The sequence below is a fragment of the Triticum aestivum genome, chromosome 3D (assembly GCF_018294505.1).
Source record: "Triticum aestivum cultivar Chinese Spring chromosome 3D, IWGSC CS RefSeq v2.1, whole genome shotgun sequence".
Lineage (NCBI taxonomy): Eukaryota > Viridiplantae > Streptophyta > Magnoliopsida > Poales > Poaceae > Triticum > Triticum aestivum.
Window position 1 is genome coordinate 240,813,560 of NC_057802.1, and position 5,856 is coordinate 240,819,415.

Consider the following 5,856-nt stretch of genomic DNA (forward strand, 5'->3'; position numbering starts at 1 on the left):
TCGAAATACATCAGTATAGGTTGTTTTTAGAGTCCGTATGTGTGGGGAAACAAGAGATAGGGTTGGTTTCGGACCCCTTCCTCAAGGGCCACGAAATTCCCCCCCTCTTCCTCCATATATACAGCCCTTAGGGCGTCGTTTAGACTTGGGGTTTTGTTTAGATTAAAAGTTCGCCATAGCTGCAACTTCGCGTACTTCGTTTGTGTTCAGCGACCAGACAAAGGCGTCACAGAACTCCACCTTGATCAATAAAGCTTTCATCTTATATTCGCAATATCCAGATTGCAATCTCAGTTTCTTGCTTGTTCTTCGTTTGCTCGCAGGAAACAGACCCTCGTGGTCAGGTTGATCGTGCTCCGGCGTGGTCGATAACCTCTCGGAGTTGGTTTAGCGATTGCTAAGGCGCGACGTCCTCGCACGTTCGTAGTCGGATCGTCAAAGTCGACTTCCACCAAAGCGATATCCATCATCTCATCGAAAGACGGGACACCTTTGCCTATATCACTCTAACTTCCAAAGTGTGCCACTTTGCTCTTTAAGCTTTTGGTGTAGATTAGCAGAACTAGCATTGGGATCACATGGTGCAACAAGTTTTCCTTTGTTTCGTGTCGCACCTTCGGATATACTTCCATCTAACTTGGGAGCTTTGTGGTCATGCATATCAAAGTCACCAATCTTGCGCTTGGAGCCCTTCGAAGTTGTTTCTTCTTGATGACCATTACATATAAACCAAGTCAGATTACCAAATTAAGTTACAAAAAAAAAGGGAGGAAAAACTCTGATCTCAATATGCTTCATTACGTTTGTTGGCATCGCTCTTCTTTAAAACATCAAGAATAGCTCCTCTATCATCGTGCGACAAGGTCTCCCAGCCTAGGAATTTCTCAACACTTGCAGTTGGTGACATTTCCAAAAAGCAACTGACACGATACCAACATTGACCATCAAGTTTAGATGAAACATGAACCTAATCAACATTTCCAAAAAGCAAACTGTTACCGACACAATTTACGAGTCAAGAAAAAGAACATGATTTCAAAGCATAAAGTTACCCTAGCACTGGTACTAAATGTTAGTATCTTCTCAGATTATATTTGGTGAGGTAAATGAAAGATTACAAATCAAACATGTATGTATAAACAACAGAATGTTTTGGTCTGGACTCAAGAAATTAATATCATTTATCAACCAATCAAGCACACAATTAGGAATTCCATATACGCAGAAAAAATGAAAATCAACACAATAAGTTGTGCTACCAATTCCTACTTCTCATGACTTATTTGGCTTAACCCTTCTTTTTGCAGATGACATAGTAGGCTAGTGCAGGGATGGACACAGCAAAAAATGACCCGGTGTCCCACAATAAAATCACTCGTAATTTTCACCTAAAATGGGGTGTCAACAGTATATACTATACATGAAATATAGCAAGGAAAATATTTTGAGATCCAGTGCTGTTTGCAACCCCATTACTGAGCCTGGGCATGCCCCTGGGCTACTGGCATAGGGTTTTTATATGACAAGATAGCAACTTGATGCATTTCCAGGATATTACAGTTATTCCAGATTCCAACACAACAGAACAATAAAAGCTTGGGTATTATCTGCAACCTGAAATGCAGTCTAACTTAGTCATAAGTATGGTACAGGCATGGGCAGAGCCAGATATGATAGAGGCAAAGGTGTCCCGTCTTTCGATGAGATGGTGGATATCGCTTTGATGGAAGTCGACTTTGACGATCCGACTACGAACGTGCGAGGACGTCGCGCCTTAGCAATCGCTAAACCAACTCCGAGAGGTTATTGACCACGCCGGAGCACGATCAACCTGACCACGAGGGTCTGTTTCCTGCGAGCAAACGAAGAACAAGCAAGAAACTGAGATTGCAATCTGGATATTGTGAATATAAGATGAAAGCTTTATTGATCAAGGTGGGGTTCTGTGACGCCTTTGTCTGGTCGTTGAACACAAACGAAGTACGCGAAATTGCAGCTATGGCGAACTTTTAATCTAAACAAAACCCAAAGTCTAAACGACGCCCTAAGGGCTGTATATATGGAGGAAGAGGGGGGAATTTCGTGGCCCTTGGGGAAGGGGTCCGAAACCAACCCTATCTCTTGTTTCCCCACACATACGGACTCTAAAAATAGCCTATACTCAAGTATTTCGAAATTACATGGGCCTGGCCCAATAATAAGGTGACGCAGCACCTAGAATAGCCTCTGGACGAAAGTTATGACGCAGCATCTTGTACATTTCGTCCAAGGCTTCATGCACGCATTATGGTGGCTTCAACATCCTGAAATCATCACTTGTAACTCCGTTCTTGTCCCCCATGCGCATGCCATCATCTCCATGCTTGTTCTTGCTCCAATGTTCATCCTTCTCAAAGCTAGGCCCTTCATTTGTAAGCAAAACAAATGTATCCAATTTAGGCAGCATCATATTCTCATGAACATTAGAATCATTACCAAGAAACGAAAGTACCTGGTAATTTAATTGGCGTGCGCGACCTCTAGTAATTGGTCCAGTATGTATAGCAGCAGGGGCTGTGGGTGTAACAATGGTATTGATGTCCTCATCAAGATAGGTACTTATTTCTGCCCAAAGAATTCAAGTACTGTAGGTATATAAGCCATACCTGTTTGTGCCATACGCTAGCTGTAATAATTCAAAAAAATTGTTGGCAGCCTATCCCACAACCCATTACCTAACTGTCTTCTCACTCTTTCTTCCCAAAAGCCCACTATCTAGGCAGCTGGCCAATCCCGCAAAGAGCCCACCTGGCTTGAGGCCCTAATCAACTGGGAGCTCCGAAGCTAGCTGGCCAGGTTACGCCATTTTTGCTCGAGAGCTGGAGGCCCAGAGGCTAGAGCGACTGGCGATTGGAAATGTCAGTGCCACCCTTCGGCACTGACTACAACAGGGCATGTGAGATAATGTCTTTTGCATGAAATACGGTGTCATGGATGATATTTTCTATTTGTCTAATTTAAAATTGGACTTTTTCCCCTGAACTCTGTACACCCAGAATTCAGAGTATTGGCTCCGCCACTGGGTACAGGAAACAACTTGCCATGTTCTTTTCTTCAAGAGACAAACACTGTGCCATGTTTATGTGTTTCGTAGCCGTATATATCATAGTTCAACTTCTCAGTTAAAAAAATCAAGAACAAGTTCAGGTTTGAGAGAGTAAAACATTTTCCCACTAGGTGATTAGAATTAGAACTAGAAGTGTGGCTATGTGATAGTTGTATGCAATTACATCAAGGTTCATTCAAGAATGTGAAACTCATATCTCTATCTACAGTCACTAGTAAGTGAGAACTGAGAACAATCCATTAAGATTGTTGACTATAAGGAGGATTCTTTTCAGGACCATACATTTATACACAAGCACATGTACCAGCAAGAATAAATTCCTGGGTTCGATAGAGACTAATAAAATAATATTCACAAAAAAGGAAATGTAGAAAAATAACTGATCAACGGATACGTACAGTGCCTTTTGCGATCTTTTCACTGCAACGTCTACAGGACGCACGGGCAGATTAAGCAACCATAATAGTACATTTATCTGAAATAGCATCTTTGGATCTTGTAGTTGCAGTAGTTAAGGAATTTCCAACATAGTTCCTTATCTTCTCTTGATCGTCCCACCTAAGTGCATCTATTCCTCTGATGTCATCAACACTAGTCAGAAGTTTGAGTGAAGTTCAATTTTCCATGGTTTATTATACACGGATAGAAGAAGTTCAAATAAACTAACAGACCGAACACTGAAGCCTAAAATCTAGTTGATGAGTAAGAGACGCAGTTACATACGAGCTTATCTGGTTTTTCTTATTGAGGATGCAACTGGCATGGTTCCACATCTGGAAAAGAGAGAGAAAAAGAACTATAAAGTTATAAATGGAAGTGCAAATAAGCAAAATTGCTTCGTTGAGATAAGTTGGGAAGAGGCATCATATTTTCCTCTGCCTATTTAAAACCCACCAATCACCAGAAAGAATCTTTAGACTTAAAATTCCAGAAAATCATGAGTTTATCAGACTATCACTAAGACATGGATAATTCACACGTAATTCCATACCCTAAATGACAGGGAAAACATAATGCTAAGCAAGCTATACAAGTTATAGAAAATGATCAAATAAATGTGGCGTTTAGAACCAGATAATAACCAAGAGTCTCCTTAACTTCCCTACAAAATATAGCATTTCCCAGTGACACAATTAGGTTTTCTACATAATCAAACAAAAGCCAAAAGCAAACAAGTATAGAATCACAAACATGGTTCTACTTCAGGAATCAGGATTGATTCTTCACCACACAGTTAAGCACCCACTAGTACTACAAAGACCAGTAATGAAACGATGAGAACTACGGTTGTCTGACAGTTAAAAATGCTAATGAAAATAGTATTTGTGCACATTCGTTTTCGTATAAGTCAAGCTTTGTAAACTTTGACCAAATTTATAGAGAAGATTATCTTTATCTACAATGCAAAATATATACCATATGAAAATATATTTCATGATGGTATTGATTTGGTATTGTAGACATTGATATTTTTTGATAAACTTAGTCAAAAGCTTGAAAAGTTTGATTTAAAAAATCTAATTCACACTGTTTTGGGACAGAATGAGTACAATATTGACTTCATAGTGATCAGCATACAATAGAAATAAATGACTAAAACCATGGTAAATATTAGATAATGGCATGGGTTATAGTTTACATGGCAGGGAGCTTGAACCGCAGAAAGCAATCATTGTTTCAGGAGTTCTATTGACAATGATATAAGCAAACACGCAAGAAAAAAAGGCTATGATATAAGCAAAGAAGGGCGAAAATTGGACAAATAATGGAGTGACGAACACCCAATACTGAAATCAAAGTATAAAAGTGCACCACGAGGCGAGGAAGTGTTCCGAACTCAAGATGAAAACCAACCATGTCAGATCGAATCATTACATATTTTCACTGTGAGAGCACTGAAATCACCTCTAGGCCCCGACCCATAAAGAAAAAACAACAACCCTAAAACCGCCCCAAAAGGCCAAAACCTACCCTCGCCGAACCGTCAAAGATCAAAGATAGATTCATCCATGGAATAAAGAAAGATTCGTGGCGGAGAGAGCAGGAAGGGGAGGAGGGACATGCTACGCACGGGCATGAACTCGTCGAACTAGGTGGCCTGGACCATCCTGCCGAGCCGGAGCGCGTCCTTGCCAATGGGGGACTTGCACGACTTGCACGCGCACCGCCCAGACTTGGCGTAATCCGCCTTCCAGGCCTTTGGCGGCGGCGCCATTCCGCCGACTGCTGCCCCTGGTGCGCTTTTCTCTCTCCTCCGCCGCTTCTTGGCTCACAGGAGGTCTGGGTAGAGGAAAAGGGAACCGACTAGGGTTAGATTCATTGGAGGGGGCATCTCCTCCTCTCCACTTAAAGGCTCGTGCAAATTTTTCTCTAATAACGGGTGTTTGTTTCCGGTGACTTTTTTGACTAGAAAAAGTCTCTCTTAAAGACTTTTTAACCAAATAGGAGGTTCTGCTAGGGACTGAAAGTTACTTTTTTGGAACTAAATGAAAAAGACTCTCAAGGAGAGTCTTTTTGGGGACTTCTTCAACAATGCCCCTCCCTGCACTTATTGCCCCGCCGCCCCATGGTGTTGTTTGGTTGTTATTTTTCTGTATACTAGGGGTAACATGGTCATTTGATAATCTCTAGGGATGGACTAGGGACTTTTTAGTCCCTGGAAACAAACAGAGAGGGACTTTTTAGTTGGGACTAGAAAAAGTCTTAGGACTTATGAACCAAACAGGGCCTAAACGCTCTTCGTCGTCATG

General features: G+C 41.4%; 1 pseudogene; it reads right to left on the reverse strand.

Moving 5' to 3' along the window:
• Nucleotides 1-501: 501 nt before the first annotated feature.
• Nucleotides 502-5,321, reverse strand: LOC123076254 (poly [ADP-ribose] polymerase 1-like; annotated as a pseudogene).
• Nucleotides 5,322-5,856: the final 535 nt, after the last annotated feature.